The 17,917-nt window shown below is 41.8% G+C and overlaps 1 protein-coding gene and 2 long non-coding RNA genes across 3 annotated transcripts in view; 2 read left to right on the forward strand and 1 right to left on the reverse strand.

The window, feature by feature from the left end:
• Positions 1–17,917, forward strand: part of LOC149984078 (uncharacterized) — a 466,287-nt gene that overhangs the window by 89,259 nt on the left and 359,111 nt on the right. The gene's annotated exons all lie outside the window — the stretch shown is intronic.
• Positions 1–17,917, forward strand: part of ppce (Prolyl endopeptidase) — a 50,234-nt gene that overhangs the window by 17,748 nt on the left and 14,569 nt on the right.
• On the reverse strand, positions 6,687–16,672 carry LOC149984080 (uncharacterized). The gene is made up of 2 exons (XR_016495347.1): positions 16,570–16,672; positions 6,687–7,536 (listed from the first exon to the last, which is right to left on the reverse strand). It is a non-coding gene; the product is annotated as an uncharacterized LOC149984080 (long non-coding RNA).

Below are 17,917 nucleotides of genomic sequence, written 5' to 3' on the forward strand. Positions count from 1 at the left end.
CAGATTTTGAAATTATACTTTACAGCGAAGGCAATACAAGCGTTTGTGTAAGTTTATCGATTGCTCGACAAACCAATAAGTACACTTAGCATCAGGTAACTTGGTCACGAAAATCAGAAAAGCAATCAAATTAATCGTTTACCTTTGAGCTTCAGATGTTTTCACTCACGAGACTCCCAGTTAGACAACAAATGTTCCTTTTGTTCCATAAAGATATTTTTTGTATCCAAATACCTCCGTTAGTTTGGTGCGTTATGCCCAGAAATCCACCGGAAAGAGCGGTCACGACAACGCAGACAAAAATTGCAAATTATATCCATAATATCCACAGAAACATGTCAGATGTTTTTTATAATCAATCCTCAGGGTGTTTTTCAAATATCTATTCGATAATATATCAACCGGGACAGTTGGCTTTTCACTAGGACCGGGAGTAACAATGGCTGCCTTTCTCTTTTGCGCACAAGTCACTGTGAGAGCCCCCACCTATCCACTTACGCAATGTGGTCGTTCACGCTCATTCTTCAAAATAAAAGCCTGAAACTATGTCTGAAGACTGACACCTTGAGGAAGCGATAGGAAAAGGAATCTGGTTGATATCCCTTTAAATGGCGCAATGGGAGGCTATGGAACATGATTTTGTCAAAATAGAAGCCACTTCCTGGTTTGATTTTTCTCGGGGTTTCGCCTGCAATATCAGTTCTGTTATACTCACAGACAATATTTTGACAGTTTTGGAAACTTTAGTGTTTTCTATCCTAATCTGTCAATTATATGCATATTCTAGCATCTGGTCCTGAGAAATAGGCCGTTTACTTTGGGAACGTTATTTTTCCAAACATAAAAATAGTGCCCCCTAGCTTCAAGAGGTTTTAACTGACTTGTTCAGGGGCAGAACGACAGATTTTCACCTTGTCAGCTCGGGGCACCCAATCTTGCAACCTTACAGTTAACTAGTCCAACGCAATAACGACCTGCCTCTCTCTCGTATCACTCCACAAGGAGACTGACTGCCTGTTACGCGAATGCAGTAAGCCAAGGTAAGTTGCTAGCTAGCATTAAACTTATCTTATAAAGAACAATCAATCATAATCACTAGTTAACTACACATGGTTGATGATATTACTAGATATTATCTAGTGTGTCCTGCGTTGCATATAATCTGATTGAGCATACAAGTAAGTATCTAAGTATCTGACTGAGCGGTGGTAGGCAGAAGCAGGCACGTAAACATTCATTCAAACAGCACTTTAGTGCGTTTTGCCAGCAGCTCTTCGTTGTGCGTCAAGCATTGCGCTGTTTATGACTTCAAGCCTATCAACTCCCGAGATTAGGATGGTGTAACCGAAGTGAAATGGCAAGCTAGTTAGCGCGCGCTAACTAGAGGGACGGAAGCTATACTGTTACACTGGCAATACTAAAGTGCCTAAGAACATCCAATAGTCAAAGGTTAATGAAATACAAATGGTATAGAGGGAAATAGTCCTATAATTCCTATAATAACTACAACCTAAAACTTCTTACCTGGGAATATTGAAGACTCATGTTAAAAGGAACCACCAGCTTTCATATGTTCTGAGCAAGGAACTGAAACGTTAGCTTTCTTACATAGCACATATTGCACTTTTACGTTCTTCTCCAACACTTTGTTTTTGCATTATTTAAACCAAATTGAACATGTTTCATTATTTACTTGAGGTTCAAATAAGGATAAATTATATTGAGGCTAAATTATATTAAGTTAAAATAAGTGTTCATTCAGTATTGTTGTAATTGTCATTATTACAAACAAAAAAATTTAAATCGGCCAATTTGTATATTTTTTGGTCCTCCAATTATTGGTGTTGAAAAATCATAATCGGTCGACCTCTAAAAGAGAAACAATATTCTCTGGTCTGATGACACTAATATTGAACTCTTTGGCCTGAATGCGAAGCATTCTGGAAGAACCTGGCACCATCCCTACAGTGAAGCATGGTGGTGGCAGCATAATGCTGTGGGGATGTTTTTCAACTGCAGGGACTGGGAGACGAGGGAATTGTTAACGGAGCAAAGTAAAAAGGTCTTTGATGAAAACCTGCTACAGAGTGCTCAGGACCTCAGACTTGGGCGAAGGTTCGCCTTCCAACAGGACATTGACCCTAACTACACAGCCAAGACAACGCAGGAGTGCCTTCAGGATATGTCTGAATGTCCTTGAGTGGCCCAGCCAGAGCCTGGACTTGAACGCAATCGAACACCTCTGGAAATACCTGAAGCTTCCCACTGTGAAGCATGGAGAAGGTGCTGTGATTGTGTGGGGGTGCTTTGCTGTTGACGCTGTCTGTGATTTATTGAGAATTCAAGGCACACTTAACCAGCATGGCTACCGCAGCATTCTGCAGCGATACGCCATCCCATCTGGTTTGGGCTTAGTGGGACTGATTTGTTTTTCAACAGGACAATGACCCAACACACCTCCAGGCTGTTTGAGGGCTATTTGACCAAGAAGGAGAGTGATCGAGTGCTGCATCAGATGACCTGGCCTCCACAATCGCCCGAGCCGAACGCGATGGGACAAGGAATTCCTGGCCGGCCAAACCCTCCCCTAATTCGTACAAAGCTGAGACAATTGTGCGCCGCCTCATGGGCCTCCCGGTCACGGCTGGCTTTGACACAACCTGGGATCAAACCCGGGTCTGTAGTTTTGCCTCAAGCACTGCAATGCAGTGTTATGACCCTTGCTCAGCCGATGCATTTTCTATTGAAGCCGGTGACTGAGGTGGTTCACTCTTCAACGTTATCGGTGGAGTTATTAAACATATTCCAATCAGCACTAGCAAAGCAGTCCTGAAGCATACCCTCTGATTCTGGTGACCATTTCTCAACGGAGCGAATCGCGGGTACTTCCTGTTTCAGCTTTTGCTTGTAAACAGGAAGTAAAAGTACGGCGTCGTGATCTGATTTGCAGAATGGAGGACGAGGGAGGGTCTTGTATGCTTGCTTGTGGGTAGAATAGCAGTGGTCTAAGATTTAATCGCCCCTAGTGTTTTGGAGACGTGTTGATGAAAGTTGGGCATCAAGTGTCTTATTGATGCCGACTTAAAATTGCAGATAGTTTGTAGCCTTGCACAGTTTAAGCGCCAGCTTATTCTTTTTATTGTCCTGTGGTGAAATGTTTACAGCAGTCCCGATAACAGCTGAAAACTACCTCGGGAGGTAGAAGGGCCGGCATTTGACCATAAGGTATTCCAAGACGGGTGAACAGTGGGTTGACACTTCCATCGTGTTGGAATTACCACACCAGTTGGAGTTGATGAGGAGGCAAACGCCTCCCTCTCCCCTCGATTTCCCCGACTCCACTGTCCAGTGCGGCCCTTGAGAATCCGAGTTGAATAGCCGTGGGGGGTATCTTGTCTGAGAGCCATGTTTCTGAAAAGCAAAGAATATTGCAATTCCGAGAGTCTCATTGGTAGCAAATTCATTATATTATCAAGTACTTGTGCCAGTAGAATGGAGGGTTTCCCTTTGACTTAATCTCACCAAGAACCCCCCTCTCTTGCCTCTGTAACGCCAGGGTTTCCTCTTCGGTAGCCTGAAAATTGGGTTGGAATTACAGAGAGAGCCCAGGGCAGATTAGCTGATGTAGAAGCCAGAATAGGGGTAAGTAACTAAAGATCTGATGTTCAAGAGTTCTTGTCGGTTGTAAGAAATAATAGAGGATAGATTTATGTGTAAGTAGACTAAAAATAAACACACGATTTTTCACAAAATAGCGAAGTTGGGCCAGAGCTTGCAAAACGGTGGCCATTCAATACAGCGCCATGCTGAAATAGGCTGGAAAGGAGCCAGAGGTCAGGAAGCTATTTACAATAAACAGAATGTTGGGGCCAACAGTAGGCATAAACAGTAGGCATAACCTCTTTTAGTAGTCTAGTAGGGTTCACGTACATGGAGTTGCCGTACGTGCTTCCTGATCAGAAATGCTGGTATGGTGTCAGCTACTGTCAATCGGAGTTCTAATATTTTCTATATTTTCTGTAAAGAATTGTTTAAAAAATTGCAGAGATAAGGTAATGCGAGCATGTCCCTGTTAAGGCAGCCGCATGCTTCCCACCCGAAACAGTTCGGTACAGTTTGTGCATATTTTTAACGTTTTGGATTATGGTTTGGGTTTTGTCGGCTATTTGGGCGCACATTTTTTTTCTCTACGCCTCTGTCTGTGATTGGTCAACTGCAGGGGTGCTTCTTTTCGATTCAGCCCGAAACTCCGTGTGGATTCAGCATGGTGAATGACAACGTCATGCATCGATTGACTGATACGATTCTAGCCATGCATTATATAAACACTACCATGTAAATGCCAATTCATGGAGGGAGATTGCGGAGACGCTGGAGTCCGACCCGACCACTTGTTCAAAAAAAAGTGTTCGAAACCAGTTCAAGGCAAAGAAAAGAAACAAGGGCCGCAGTGGAGATGCTGGTGGAAAGGCTTCTCCAGGAATGTTGCTGGCTTTTACGGCAGGTGAAGCAACATGTCATCTTCACCAAAGGATGGGGTATGTTGTATTTTTTTATTGTAGTTTGTTTAACGAAAAGGGTAGCCATGTTTTGCCAACAATAGCGAGCCAGCTAGTGCTAGCTACTTGGCTGGCTAATGGCTAGTCGTGCAGGGGAAGCAAGCCAACCAACTTAACTAAAGATCTTTTCAACTTTTGATTAAACAATTTTGTCATAGAAAGAAAAACATAAGCTTCCCAAAGTCGATGTTTGGTAGCAAGGTCCAGCTAGTCAAAATGTTGCAAACATTTGAGCAGAGTTGAGTAGCTAGGCCAGGCCTACTCAACTCTGCTCAAACGTTTGCAACATTATATAGTCTATTGTTGTCTCGTTTAAATGATATTTGATGTTAATTAATGTTTTGAAAAGTGTACTAAATAGCCCTCTACTTTTATTTTCAAGGAACAAACACCAGTGAATGGAGACGGCACCTGGTTTTGTTCTCTGCACCCCAGCACTTCCTGTTCACCGGCCCCAAGCACGACCTCTGTCCCCAGTACTAACTGGTGACCGGCCCCCAGCCCATCTCCCGCACTGAGTTGCAGTGTAGAATTAGGAACAATCTCCATGCAGGACTTGGGCAACTCTATCCTGGGCCTACCTCCGAGAACTACTCCACTGGCTTGCTCCTCACCGACGCCACAGAGCAGCAGCAGTAGTAGCAGGGGTGTGAGAAGAATGGAGAAAAGGGCTGCAGACTCCGTCTGGACAACATCATGCTCCATGCCACCAGCTTGTCCCAGAGGTAAATAAATAAAAATGTCAGACTTTACTCTGATCTCCTTTCCTCTCTTCTGTTTTCTTTTTTCCTCTTCACCATGCACACTCTCCAGACACTCCTAATTTCCCCCCTCTTCTCATCCTCCCCACAGGGTCCTGGCACCTATGGGTGAACTCTCGCCAAAACTCTGGGAGGAATTCGATCACCAGCTGCATGAGTTCGCATGACGAATATGTACCACGACGACTGGGACCACAGTGAAATTAACAACTTGTTCTGTTCAGATATCTCAGAAGTCAGACACTAGACACTTTAATTTGATTCCATATGCACTTTTGTTATTTACATGTCTGTTTTACTATTGTTCTGAAATATTTATATTGCTGTTAAATATTTCTATCTACACTCTTGACACTATATTTGACCCTTTTGTTGTTTACATGTCTGTTCATAGCAGACACTGTTGAACTATTGTTCAGAAATATTTGTAACTACACTTTGACACATTTTATTCCATAGACACTTGTTTTACATGTCTGTTCTCAGCAGACACTTTAGTATTGTGGTATATTTTCAGAAGCAAGAATAAAGGTTTATTCGTGTGCTGAAAAAGCACTGACATTTCTTCATTTCAATACAAGTTGTTTCAATGGATTATATTTGAACATCAATTGCTGACAACGACTTTACAGGCTTGTGGTGTAGTTCGGTCTAATCTAAATTATTGCACACTGAGGCGTCCCACAATCGGGTTGAATTTTATTAACAAGATTTAAAACGACTGGTTACAGTGCACTCAAAAGAACTAAGTGTGTAGCCATCATTCTTGAAGATGATGCCGAATGCATACTCTAACTCTCCGACAACGAGAGGGGGTAGTTCCAGGTATGCCCAGGTTTATTGAGATGTTACCTGTCATTCAGAAGGTGTCCAAGAGAAAGTCATATTAGGTAAACAAAAAAATATACAATTTTCCAGGATCCAAAAGCCTTGATAAAATGGCACTTGTCATAAAGAGGTGTGTGCATATATGCAGTAACAAAGGAAATTAGAAACAGAAAAGTGAAATTTATTCCAACATTCTCAACATACCTGGATAAGGGTTCTCATGTAGGGGACAAGCTTAATCTCTGAGGAAAATATGAGGACTTGGCATTGTGGTGCCTAGCAGGACAGCTGGCGGGGGTAAATAAAGAGTCTTCTGCAACAGTTTGGACTCAAAATAACTCTTAACACTCCCATAGCTCTCTCGGCTTTATGCACCAACATACACCATTGTGAACCTGTAGCGGGCATCTTCTCTGTGTTTCGCCTATTATACACTGCATTCGGGAAAGTATTCAGAACCTTTGACTTTTTCCACATATTGTTACATTGCAGCCTTGTTCTAAAATGAATTAAATTTAAAAAATGACAAAGCAAAAACTGTTTTTTAGAAACATTTATTGTTTACATAAGTATTCAGACCCTTTGCTCTGAGACTCGAGACTGAGCTCAGGTGCATCCTGTTTCCATTAATCCTTGATGGTTTTACTTGATTCGAGTCCATCTGTGGTCAATTCGATTGATTGGACATGCTTTGGAAAGTCACACATTTGTCTATATAAGGTCCCACAGTTTACACAGTTTACAGTGCATGTCAGAGCAAAAACCAAGCCATGAGGTTGAAGGAATTGTCCGTAGAGCTCCGAAACGGGATCGTGTTGGCACTTCTGCAGCATTGAAGGTCCCCAAGAACACCGTGGCCTCCATCACTCTTAAGTGGAAGACGCTTGGAACCACCAAGACTTCCTAAAGCTGTCCGCCCGGCCAAACTGAGGAATCGGGTGAGAAGGGCCTTGGTCAGGGAGGTGACCAAGAACCTGATGGTCACTCTGACACAGCTCCAGAGTTCCTCTGTGGAAATGAGAGAACAGGATAACCATCTGCAGCATTTCAGCACGATCAGGCTTTTATGGTAGAGAGGCCAGACGGAAGCCACGGATCACAATTGGCCCAGCGTCGTCAAGGTTAGGGGAGGGTTTGGGCGGCCAGGATGTCCTTGTCCCATCGCGCTCTAGCGACTCCCTGTGGCGGGCCGGGCGCATGCACGCTGACTTCGGTAGCCAGTAGTACGGTGTTTCCTCCAGCACATTGGTGCTTCTTGGATAAGCGGGCAGTGTGTCAAGAAGCAGTGCGGCTTGGCAGGGTCGTGTTTCGGAGGACGTGTGGCTCTCGAACTTCACCTCTCCTGAGTCCCATCACTGCAACTCCTGTACAGTCAAGACTGTAACTACCTATTTGGATATTACAAAATTGGGGAGAAAAAGGGGTACATGTGTCTTATTTCATCAAAACAGGAAGCTTAAATCATCAGACAAGTTCAATGCATGTAGTTGATTTTATTAAAACACCTTACGTGTGTCTATATATGGAAAAATACATGTTTAAACATTTCCACCAATCAATTGGTCGAAAGAACAGATTACTTTCGGTTGACCAAGATTTAATTTAGTCGGGGACAGCACTAAAAGGATGTATATTTGGCAACGATTGGGCGCTCGTATCGCTGTCCTCTAGAGTTAGAGTTTAAATTGGTAAACCGTGCCGCCTGGGATCTGCTTTAACCATGAATTCTTTCCCCATTCTCTCTGGATCTTCACCTTCATCCTCTATTTCCATTAAGCACCAGATTTTCGTGCATTGATCTAGTCTGTATATCAAGTAGTGATCTGCTCAACAACTTATTCTCTCTCTTAAGTTAATTCATGTCAGCTTCGTTAACTTTGACGGTACCCTTCCGCTTTTTAGTTTCTCTTTCCAGTGTTACGTAGTTCTCATCACTCATTTCAAGGCATTCATCTTGTGTACACTACCGTTAAAAAGTTTGGGGTCACTTAGAAATGCCCTTGTTTTCCATGAAAACATACATGAAATGAGTTGCAAAATGAATAGGAAATATAGTCAATACGTTGACAAGGTTATAAATAATGATTTTTAAATGAAATAATAATAGTGTCCTTCAAACTTTGCTTTCGTCAAAGAATCCTACATTTTCAGCAATTACAGCCATGCAGACCTTTGGCATTCTAGTTGTCAATTTGTTGAAGTAATCTGAAGAGATTTCACCCCATGCTTCCTGAAGCCCTCCCACAAGTTGGATTGGCTTGGTGGACACTTCTTACGTACCATACGGTCAAGCTGCTCCCACAACAGCTCAATAGGGTTGAGATCCGGTGACTGCACGAGCCACTCCATTATAAACAGAATAATTGCTGACCGATTCTTCCCTAAATAGTTATTGTATAGTTTGGAGCTTTGGGTCATTGTCCTATTCTAGGAGAAATTGGCTCCAACAGAGTATGGCATGGCGTTGCAAAATGGAGTGATAGTCTTCCTTCTTCAAGATACCCTGTACACATCCGAGAGACTGAAAAACAGCTTCTATCTCAAGGCCATCAGACTGTTAAACAGCCATCACTAACATTGAGTGGCTGCGGCCAACATACTGACTCAAATTTCTAGACACTTTAATAATTAAAAATGGGATGTAATAAATGTATCACTAGTCACTTTAAACATTGCCACTTTATACGTTTACATACCCTACATTACTCATCTCATATGTATATACTGTACTCTATACCATCTACTGCATCTTGCCTATACTTCACGGCCATCGCTCATCCATATATTTATATGTACATATTCTTATTCATTCCTTTACACTTGTGTGTATAAGGTAGTGGTTGTGAAATTGTTAGATATCACTGCACTGTCGTAACACTCGCATTAACATCTGCATTAACCATGTGTATGTGACCGATTTGATTTGAAATCTCCCACTTTACCACCACCAAAGCACCCCCAGACCATCACATTGCCTCCACCATGCTTGACAGATGGCGTCAAGCACTTCTCCAGCATCTTTTCATTTTTTCTGCGTCTCACAAATGTTTTTCTTTGTGATCTGGACACCTCAAACTTATATTTGTTTGTCCATAACACTTTTTTTCCAATCTTCCTCTGTCCAGTGTCTGTTCTTTTGCCCATCTTAAATCTTTTATTTTTATTGGCCAGTCTGAGATATGGCTTTTTCTTTGCAACTCTGCCTAGAAGGCCAGCATCCCGTAGTCGCCTCTTCACTGTTGATGTTAAGACTGGTGTTTTGCGGGTACTATTTAATGAAGCTGCCAGTTGAGGACTTGTGGGGCGTCTGTTTCACAAACTAGACACACTAATGTACTTGTCCTCTTGCTCAGTTGTGCACCGGGACCTCCCACTCCTTTTTCTATTCTGGTTAAAGGCAGTTTGCTCTGTCCTATAAAGGGAGTATTAGACAGCGTTGTACGAGATCTTCAGTTTCTTGGCAATTTCTTGCATGGAATAGCCTTAATTTCTCAGAACAAGAATAGACTGGTGAGTTTCAGAAGAAAGTGCTTTGCTTCTGGCCATTTTGAGCCTGTAATCGAACCCACAAATCCTGATGCTCCAGATACTCAACTAGTCTATAGAAGTCCAGTTTTTTTGCGTCTTTAATCAGAACAGCAGTTTTCAGCTGTACTAACATAATTGCAAAAGGGATTTCTAATGATCGATTAGCCTTTTAAAATGATAAACTTGGATTAGCTAACACAACGTGCCATTGGAACACAGGAGTGATGGTTGCTGATAATGGGCCTATGTAGATATTACATTTAAAAAATCAGCCATTTCCAGCTACAATAGTCATTTACAACATTAACAATGTCTACACCCTATTTCTGATCAATTTGATGTTATTTTAATGGACAAAAAACGTGTTTTTCTTTAAAAAACAAGGACATTTCTAAGTGACTTTAAACGTTTGAATGGTAGATTTAGGCATAACCGAAGATAGCAGGTCAGATAATTCTGCAATGAAAAAAGTACTTGGTTTAGGAGGGTAGTACATTAAAAATATACAAGGTTTGCTGTTTCTTGTTCAAGCAAAAGATAAGGCTTTCAAATGACGAAAGTTCGCCAAGATGCAGAGCTACTTATACTTGTCCCTATAAATGACTGCTACCCTACCACCACGGCGCCAGACGGCCTTGGTTTCTGTAGATAAGAAAAGGCTGGAGTGGTACTTTCATTTGGAGAACTAAAATCATTGGGTTCCAATGACGGATGGTTTAAGCCAGGTTTCAGTTTCATGTGAAAATATGAATACAGTGTTTTCCACTAGCGCCGGCTGTCGGCTATACAGCTATTTAGACTCATTTTTAGCTGGATACTTTTTCCACTTCAATTAACTAGGCTACTTTTCAATTCACTAGTCAGAAAAGTCAGCCGAGCCCTCCACCTTTAGAATAAACTACATGCATCTTTTAGCGACCTATTGATAGGACAGGTACCTGACCGTCACAAAGTGAGCGATATAAAGCAAAAATCTCGTTTGTATTTTCGATATGAAGTCCAACAGGACTTGCCAGACAGTGGCGTTAAAGTGAGTGAATCGTCAGTAGCCTACTGAATTGCATCGGTAAGAGCTGTTCATTCAGCTCCCTAATTTGCATACTGGTAGGCTTTTTGCCAATTAATCTGCAGATAAATTATGAAAACATTAGATGACGATGGTGGATCCTCCTCGCTGCAGGAACAATATGTAGGCTGGTGGAGAGAGCGATTGAATTGTTTTAAAAGCTAATGATACTTATATGATATTTTCAAAGATATTGCTCTAGTGATTTAATGAAAAGTTTGACAATAAGAGTAGTCCACTGCTGCTTTCTGTGTAGTAAAGGCCATGATTAACACCTGCTTCATTATTCAAACAGTCCTGCATGGCAGGTACCTGAGAAAATGCCTCTTAAAAGGAAGCTTGAAGCCTGCAGTCCAAATTAAAATGTTCCTGTGTTTTATATCATATTGCACAACAGCTGATGAAACTAACACTGTAAAAGTGAAAATGTGTAATCAGTGTTATTTCCTGATAGTTGCTGGTTGAAAATACAATCTAGCATTTCAATGTACCAGAGGCCACCAAAATAGTGCCTGTTCTGCAACAAAGAAAATGCCCGGGGGAGCCAGGCTGGCTACTTTTTCTATTTGGCTGGCTACTCCATGTGCTTGTGGAAAACACTGTCAATGTCAGTGGAAATAATAAAATCATTGCATATGAACTACTTATTATTTAGATATCTTACATTCAATAAACCAATCTTGACATGGGTAGCTGCCAGATTGACAGAGGTATTCAGGGGAGTTAAAGGAACATAAATTAAGTGATTTACATTAACCACACTACGGGACATAATATGCGTTCCATGTCCTCTGTTGCTAATTATGACAGGGAGGACTGGAGCACTACCAGACCGACAGTCAGTCTCTATTGGTTTTGATCAGGTCCTCAGTAAATAACAAATGCTATATACTCTCTAGGAGTATTCTGTTATCCACATGATCATGGTTTTTAAAAATGTAGATTGTTTGACTAACCCTTCTTGCGCTCTCTCTCATTCACTCCCTCTCCCAGTGTTTGCCACCTGTACCTACTCCAGCCTCCTGTTCGTGTGTTTCCTGCACGATGTGAAGAACGTCCTTAAGATGTACCGTCTGAGCTCGGGGGAGGAGCTCAGGACCTTCCCCCTGGATGTGGGCTCTGTGGTGGGCTTCACCGGACGCAAGAGGGACTCTGAGATCTTCTACTACTTCACCTCCTTCCTCTCGCCAGGTAGGCTATCAAAGACCAGGGCTCAAAACTGCGACCCAAGCACTCACATTTGTGCAACACCTATTCTTAATTGGTCGCTAGGGTGCCAGTGGAGAAAATAAGTGTTGTTTTTGTTCATGTTAGTTTTTGGTTTACAATGTGCTTTTCTTATCAAGATGTATTCAAACACAATGGATATGCAGACCAGGAGGCCTATTTAAAAAATCGAATCAAATCTGATGTCTTGGTTGAATCTTTGCGACGCGCAGTTGTCACCGTGCACTGTTTTAATATAGATTTCTAAAGGCATCCCAAAAAACCTTCTCAGTTAAATGTTGACTAAAGAGTAGGCCTACCTGGCAGACTGATATCATGATGATTTGTTTCAATGACAGCGCATTTGTTTTGGAAACTCTGCCATCACATGTAGCCTACACTGTATAGTACGAAAACACTGCTAGCCAAACACAACGTGTTCTTGGACGCTCCCGCCCAAAAATATTTTGATTGTTCCCAGACCTCAAATGTGCTTTAACCTGGGCTGCGTCTCAATGGGCTGCGTCTCAATCCACCACATCCGCCGATGTCGTCCTTCCGCATCTGTGGTGCAAGGTGGCAGAGCTAGAGCGGTGTTTATCAGACCATGAGACATCCTGAAAATCTTCTCACAAAAACGTCAGTAGCGTCCAAAAGGTTTGGCCGACAAACTATTATGAACACTCTATTGAAAGCTGACTCACGAACACAATGGTTTTCCATTTTGCAAAGCAAAAACAGGTTTTTAGAATAGTTTTAATAAAAATAAAAATAAATAATTGAAATCACATTTACACAAGTATTCTGATCCTTTACTCAGTACTTTGTTGAAGGACCTTTGGCAGCGACTACAGCCTCAAGTCTTCTTGGGTATGACGCAACAAGCTTGGCAAACCTGTATTTGGGGAGTTTCTCCCATTCTTCTCTGCAGATCCTATCAAGCTCTGTCAGGTTGGATAGGGAGTGTCGCTGCACAGCTATTTACAGATCTCCAGAGATATTTGAATGGGTTCAAGTCCATGCTCTGGCTGATCTTTCTTATATCTCTCAGATTTAGGACAGACACTTCAGAACAAACTTCCTTCAGCTTTTTTTTGGGGGGGGGCTGTCTGTTGTTCCATGTAGTGAATATGTTATGCAATACGTTTGTATGGGCTAATACCAGTAATGCCAAATTCAATATTTCCATTCCATATTTGTTGTATCTATTTTTTTGATACCTTAAGATTTCTTAAAATTCAAAATCAAATATCTAAATGATGCTTGGTATGACCATCTTAAAACAATTCCATATGTTAGCTTAGAACCCCCCTAGAAACCTAGAAACCTGAAACCTAGAAAAACAAAACCAGGAAAACTAAATTTACCAAAAGATAAAACTGCTTTCATAGTGTACTACAACTGTAGAGTGACTTCAAAATCCCTAAAAAATGACACCCTTTTTATAAAAAATAAAAAAAATGGTTTGTCAATTTTAGCCTGGTTTGAAATGAATCCAGGCACATTATGGGACACAGGTCAGGACATTATCGCTGCGCAGCGGCACAAAATTGGTTCGACCAAATCATGTGCTGGTGCCGTCAACTGAAAAAGTTGGTGCCACCAGTGAATCAGACACAGACAGACAAAAAAACACACACACACACACACACACACACACACACACACACACACACACACACACCGTGGTGGGCTTCAGCAGATGCAATAAGGACTCTGAGATCTTCTACTGCATCTCAGTGCTAGAGGCGCCATTACAGACCCTGGTTCGATACCAGGCTGTATCACAACCGGCTGTGATTGGGAGTCCCATAGGGCGGCGCACAATTGGCCCAGCGTTGTTAGGGTTTGGCCGAGGTAGGTCGTCATTGTAAATAAGAATTTGTTCTTAACTGACTTGCCTAACTAAATAAAGGTTAAATAAAATAAATAAATGAAATGCTGCTTCACCTCCTTCCTCGCGTCACGTAGGCTAGGCTATCATATTTCCCTAAATTCTTAGTTAGAGACCCATACACATGCATACACGCGCACATACACGCACACAGATGTTCTACTGCTTCACCTCCTGCCTCTTGCCAGATAACCCTCCCCCCCACACACACACACACTTTCTACTATTTCACCCCCTTCCTCTCTCTTGTCTCTTGTAATGTACAAATGTAATTCACATGTGATTTTTCTACAAATAAACTGAATCTGAAAAAGATAAAATGACCTGTCCCTCCTCTCTGTTCCGTCCAGCCGTTATCTATCACTGTGACCTGACCAAGGAGCCCCTGCATCCCCACGTGTTCCGGGAAGTCACCGTCAAGGGCTTTGACCCCTCTGACTACCAGACCACTCAGGTGAGATACCTACCATATTACATGTACATGATGACCCTTCAAAGGATGGTATCCTTTCACATACTGTGCCAATGAAAAAGAAAGTGGATTTAATTGACCAACATTTCGGCTAAAGATGAAACGTTGGTCAAATATATCCACTCGAATGAGAGATGAGTGTGCAGCCTTTTCCTATGTATAGTGTATCTTCTGTTAGTCAGCACCTCACCTAAAGGGTGTGTTCTTTATTTTATTTACTTTGTGCTTTTCTTTACTAACACAAATCACCAGAATTGACTGATTGGATGTGTGTGGTTTGTCACTTCAACAAACCTCTTGTGTATACACGGAGTGTACAAAACATTAGGAACCCCTAATATTGCATTGCACCTCGTTTTGCCCTCAAAACAGCCTAAATTCGTCGAGGCATGGACTACAAGGTGGATGTCCTTTGGGTGGTTGACCATTCTTGATACGCACGGAAAAATCTAGAGTGTGAAAAATCCAGCAATGTTGCAGTTCTTGACACACTCAAACCGGTGCTCCTGGCACCTACTACCATACTCCATTCAAAGGCACTTAAATATTTTGTCTTGCTCATTCACCCTCTGAATGGCACACATATACAATCAATGTCTCAATTGTTTCATAGCTTAAAATATTTCTTTAACCTTTCTCCTACCCTTCTATACTGATTGAAGTGGATTCATGGGATCATAGCGTTCTCCTGGATTTACCGGGTCAATCTGTCATGGAAAGAGGATGTTTTCTGCACTCAGTGTGTATCTGTCTCCAGGTATTCTACCCCAGTAAGGATGGCACAGAGATCCCCATGTTTATTGTCCATAAGAAAGGCCTGAAGCTGGACGGCTCTCACCCAGCCTTCCTCTACGGCTACGGAGGGTTCAACATCTCCATCACTCCCAGCTACAGGTACAACCACAAGTCATACTGTTAGCCACAGGTAAAACCACAAGTCACACTGATATCTACAGGTACAACCACAAGTAATACCTGTGTTTCCCAAATTTATAGATTTTTTTTCCTTAATCAGGGATTTCCTCATCGTCTAATTCCGAGAGTCCGAGAGAGTCAGCATGGCACGATCGTCCTCCAGAAAGTAGTCCATCACAACTTTTCCCCACTGACCTTTGTCGATAGCGCCTGATAAATTCAGGGCAGCAATGTTATTGAGAGCAGTATCAACACTTGCATTTCTCCATATCTTTCAAAAAAGCCACGGTAGCAAGGATTATCTACACATATGAGAAGCTCATGTTAAAGACATAAGATGCTACATGGCAGACCAATCTGAACTCATCTCTCAGCATGTCCAGCCCATCCATTCTCTCAGCCAATCATGGCTAGTGGGAAGGTTCCTGACTTTTTCGTTGGCTAAACCAACTAGGTATGTAATTTAACAATTGTATTCGCACATGTTCCAGAAGGCATTTCTGCCCAAAAGCACATTTTGATGAAAAAAAATGTTTAAGTTAAAATGCCTCTCCTGTGAAGTAGTAACGCGCGACATACACCTAGGTTCTTGAAACGGGTCACATATAATACATCTCAGGAAATATTTGATTGTTGTTGGCAGAAAACTACTTCCATACTTCCATTCATTTAAAAAAAACAGTACAATATAGGCGGATGCGGTCGATTGAGTCGCAAAAAACAAACTGACAGATTTTGTTAATTAGATTGTCGCATGGGTGCTTCAATAGACTCTTAATTAAAATATATTGATATAGGCCTACTGATTTGATTAGTATTGACAATGGAGTAGTTAAAAGATGCTGTATGTGTATCAAAGCACCTGCTTCATTCTTCAATCATACCTGTAGGTCTATTCATGGGCACCTGATAAACTTGGAGGTGCACAATCTGGCAGGGGTCTGGGGGTCCTCCCCTGAAAGTGCTAGAATTTTTAAAACCATTTTCCTACAATTCTATATTGGTTCTCAACAGGGAATCTATGTTTACTTGACAGAACACAACCTTTTTTCTTAGTTTCTTCCCATAATAAACTAAATTGAAATAGCAGGCTAGAGTTAATATTTTCCATAATAGATGTAGTAAAAGGGTAGACTAGACTACTTTTTCTGACTAGATTAGTAATCTACCACCTTCCCTCAAAGTCCTACCCACAGTTATTTATTGACAGGTTTGAAACCCTACCAAATCTGTGACTCACAAATGTCCTGCCCCCTCCCACCCACAGCAATTGATTGACAGGCCAAACTGTTAAAAGGTTGGTTGACCCAAATGACAAAATTACACAATGGTTTCCTTACCCTAAAATGCGGCTGGCTGCGTGGTCAATCCGACGTCTGCATTGGCCGTGCAGCGTTTACGGTGAGAATGTCTTCACAGAGCAGCACAGAGCTTATTTGAAGGAAGTTGTCAAGGAAGTGAGTTTGTGTTTATACTGGAACTTCCGCCCCCATCTACCGTCACCCAATCATGTCAATGCGGAGCTATATGGAGCCTTCCGCATTGTTATGACATTTGGGAGGTGTACAGCGATGCAGTACAGAGCTCAATTTGGCCTCTGCATGCCTCTGGAGGCTCCACAATTGCGTCACACCCTCCATACTGAGCCTCCGACCACATTTTCAGATCAAGCAAAAACAGCAGCAGAGCCAATAAAATACATAATTTGAAGAACAAACATTATTGTTGCAATTCATACCTTACAAGTCATATTTACAGTTTACTGCATCTCAAGAGACAGGTTTAATGTTAAAAAAAAGGTTATCTTACTTAGAAAATAATCCTGATCGTATAGGCCTAGGTGATATCCAAAACAACTAACACACTGAAAACATAAATGTTCAGTCATTTGAATTGGAAAGTCATGTTTTTCTGTTCAATACCTCAACTCATTTTACCAATCTGGGAGCTTAAGTTGTGAAAGTATTCAATAATTTAGCTGTGTATTTCGGATGGAATCAAGGCATTAGAATGAACCAGAGGCCACCAAATTAGAGCTTGTTCTGCAATCTTTTCCCCCCTAGAACTCACTGGTTGGCTACTTTTTCTATTTGGCTGTTATACTGGTAGCTACAGGTACAACCACATGTGACACTGCTAGCCACACATTTCATGAAGCTCCCGACGAACAGTTCTTGTGCTGACGTTGCTCCCAAAGGCAGTTTGAAACTTGGTAGTTTCAGATTATTTTATCTGCGCTACACACTTCATCACTTGGTGGTCCCTTTCTGTGGCCTACTAGAAATAGCTGAATCCACTAGTTTGAAGGTGTGTCCACATACAGCATTTTGGTTAATCGTTCAGCACTACTTTGACTAGTACAGATGTATTGTTGACATGTAAGGCTGTTTAAGGTAACATTATTTGCAAGCAATGTTTCCATTTACCGCCTTTTTGAGGAGTATCATATCTTGGCCCTTCTACACAATGCTTTCTATCTACCTTGACTTGTTTAGACAAGAGTAAATTAAGTAACAGGATGTTAAATGTTGTTTTTTCCAGTGTATCACGGCTGATCTTTGTCCGACACATGGGAGGAGTCCTGGCGGTAGCCAACATCAGAGGAGGAGGGGAGTATGGAGAGACCTGGCACAAAGGTAACACAGACACAGGTTGCCAGTCACTTGAGAGAAGAGGACTCCGGTTATA

The sequence above is a fragment of the Oncorhynchus mykiss genome, chromosome 4, assembly GCF_057628025.1.
Source record: "Oncorhynchus mykiss isolate SJ-2025 chromosome 4, ASM5762802v1, whole genome shotgun sequence".
NCBI classification, from domain to species: domain Eukaryota; kingdom Metazoa; phylum Chordata; class Actinopteri; order Salmoniformes; family Salmonidae; genus Oncorhynchus; species Oncorhynchus mykiss.